Source organism: Nycticebus coucang, chromosome 11 (assembly GCF_027406575.1).
Source record: "Nycticebus coucang isolate mNycCou1 chromosome 11, mNycCou1.pri, whole genome shotgun sequence".
NCBI lineage: Eukaryota > Metazoa > Chordata > Mammalia > Primates > Lorisidae > Nycticebus > Nycticebus coucang.
The window spans coordinates 10,701,459-10,704,836 of NC_069790.1; positions in this window are offsets into that span (position 1 = coordinate 10,701,459).

Here is a 3,378-nt window from a genome sequence, read left to right on the forward strand (position 1 = left end):
CCTCTTTCTTGCCATATGGCTGCATGGTGATGGATTATGCGGAAAGTACACTTAGAATCTGTGTTATGTGTTAATAGAGTGGCCTTGAGCGAGTTGTAAGGCTTAGTGAAGGCTAAGAGTTCTGCCTGTTGTGAGGAAGTGCTTGGGGGCAGAGTAATGGAGGCGATCATGTGGGAAGAAGACACCATAGCAAAGCCTGCCTTGGCAATGGAGTGAGCAGTGGGCTTAGAACTGCCGTCTATAAACCCGGTGTCCTCCGGGTTAGGTAAGGGAAAGAGGGAGATGTTGGGAGAAGAGTGTAGTGTTACCGCAATTAAAGGCCAGCGATCAGGATGAGTTCTGGAAGTGTAAGGGTTGTGTGAGTGGAGGGCAGTTAATGGAAATGAGGGGTTATATGCTGTGCCAGGGAAAGTGGAGGTTAGGATTTTCTATAAAGAGGATTAGAAGCTGGAGTAAATGAGGTATGGAAAGTAAAGATGATAAGTATTGGTGTTTTAAAAGTGATGGAATGTTACGAGGGGTAAGTAGATATGTAGGGGCATGGTGGGTATGTTTCTGGGCCTCCAGGAAAAGGAGGTACATGGCTGCCACCTCTCAGAGGCAAGGGGGTCAGCCTAGGGCTGTGAATTCTATCTGTTTTGAGAGGAATGATGTTGGGAGGTGATTATTGTGAGGTTTCTGTGTTAGGATCCCTACTGTATATCCTTGGTGTTCTGACACTGAGAGGTAAAACGGATAGTGGGGATCAGGGAGATGGAGGGAGAGTTCTTGGGACAGAGAGGATTATAGGAAGAGAAAGGAACTTGACCAAGCTGGTGCGGGTCTAAGAGGTTGGTTGGGGAACCTTTAGTGGTAGTGTATAGAGGTTTAGTCAAGGCCATGAAATTGGGAATCCAGGCTCTGAAATATCCTAGGACCCCCAGGAAGAAGAGGAAGTCATTTTTCATTTGGGGAAGGGGTAAGGAGATGGCCTGAATGCGGTCAGGGGGAATGAGTTTTTCTCGTTCCTGTAAGAGGATGCTGCAGTATCAGACAGAGGGAGAGGTTAATTGGGCTTTGGAAGGGGACAGTCTATACCCACTGGTGGCAAGGAGAGTAAGTGAACGGTGTTCTTTCCAGGAGGTAGTGGGGAAGGGGCTGCATAAGAGAAGGTCATCTACGTACTTAAAAACTGGTAAAGTTAACTGCTGGAGGTCGGCCTGAAGTGCCTGACCAAAGAGAGGACTGTCTCTAAATCCTTGTGGGAGAACTGTTCAGGTCAGTTGGCTGGTGGAGAATCAGGGTCTCTCCAGGTGAAGGCAAAGGGGGGTTGGGAGAACTCATGGATGGGGATGGTAAGAAAGGCATCTTTGAGATCTAAAACTGTATATGGGAGGTATTGGAAGGAATGGTAGATAGGAGGGTATAGGGATTAGGGACTACCAGGTGGATAGGCTGAACAATTTCACTGATGGCCCATAAATCTTGCACTAAACCATATGAACCATCGTTTTTTTGTTTTGTTTTGTTTTGTTTTGTTTTGTTTTACAGGAAGGATGGAAATGTTGTAGGGAGAGTTAGTAGGTTTGAGATTACTGGCCAACAGGAATTTGAGGATGAGGGTTTAACACCCATAAGGGCCACCATGGAACTGAGTACTGTTTAAGGGAAGGATATGAATGTTGGGGTCTGAGGGCAAGGAAAATGAGTGAATGATGGGAGGCTATAGAAGGAAGAGAGGTATCCCACACAACAGGGTCTATGGGGAGGTCCGATTGAGAATGGAGGGGTTGTAGGTGAGGGGTTACAGAGGAGTAGGGTGGGTAGTGAGAGGTGGGAGCTGGTAGGAATCATCAGGGTAGCTTGTAATCTTGAGAGGATATCTCTGCCTAGTGGGGAAATGCTGCATGAAGGAAGAAGGAATAAAGGTGAAAAAGAGTATCCGGAAAATGAACCCCACAAGGGTGGAGTAGCATGAGGGTGTAGCAAACTGCCATCAGTACCCACCACCAAGATCTCTGTTTGTTGTAAGGGACCCTTGTAGCAGGATAAGGTGGGATAGGTGGCCCAGTGTCAATCGGAAAAGAGACTGGCTTACCGTCCACTAGCAAAGATACCTAGAGCTCAGTCCTGGTGATCATTCAAGGGGTCTGCTGACTATGGGAGTTGTCACTCTTCAGTGGCCAAACCCATCAGGTCGGGGAATTCACCCAGGTCCTAGGAGTGACTGCAAACCAGATCTTCAGGACCTTGGCAGACTTCCAGTGAGGACCTCCACAGGCTGGACACAGCTTGAAGGTGGGTTTGGATTTGGGCATTCCTTAGCCCAGTGGCTTGTTACACCGCACTTGAAGCATGATCCCAGAGGTTTTCTTTTCCCGGACTTCCCTGAGTTTTGAGAAGTAGCCGAGTTTCGTCTAACGGCGGAAGCCAATAACTGGAGCTCTAAGAGGCGCTGCCACTTAGAGGCTTCTTCTCAATTATTGAAGACCTTGAAGGCCAGGTCGATGAGATCACATTGGGGGATCTGAGGGCCCAGGTGGGGGTGGATTTTCAAAGTTTTTTTCTGGGTATCAGGCACAGACTGGGAGGTAAAATGCATGTTGATAATGAGCCTGCCCTCCTTGCTCTCCTGGCAATAGGGCAGTATAGCAGTGGAAGGCTTCATTAAGATGGGCTAAAAACTGGGAAGGATTTTCATTCTATTTCCGGGTTTGTCATAATTCATGGCCTTATGGGCTGCTTTTTTTAGTCCAAGAGACACTGGACCATGTGGTTATAGAGATGGACTCCAGGAGCGTCAGTTTGGTAATTCCAATTGGGGTCTTCCCAGGGTACGGCCCTCGTGGCCTCCAGCAGCATTTGGTCTGTCCTTGGTAGATCTTCAGTGTGGACTGGGCCTGAGTCCAGACCTGCTCCCTCTCCTCCAAAGTTAGGGTGGAGGTAAGGATGACATATAAATCATGCCAGGTCAGCTCATATGTTTGGGTTAAATATCTAAATCCTCAAGAGTATTTTGTGGGATCTGTGGAGAATGAACCTTGTTTCTGACTTATGTGGGACAGGTCTGAGAGAAAAGAGGATATGAACCTTGACAATACCTTCCATTCCTGCAGCCTTTCAGAGGAGGTATAAAGGTTGCGGTGGTCTGCAAGTAGAAGGTCTAAAGATGTGGACAGATATAGTATGAGGAGAGGAAGTTGGGTCTGCCATCTTTTCTTTTTCACTCACATGTGGCAGATGGATGGGGGATGGGATGGTGGGGAGAGGGAGGATGGGGTAGAACTCTGTGGGTAGGGAGGAGGTGGAAGGAGGGGCAAAAGGGAGAGGGTTGTCCACTGAGTCCAAGGAAGACAATGGAGAATCACGTGGTTCAGGGAGAGATGGTATGGCCTGTGC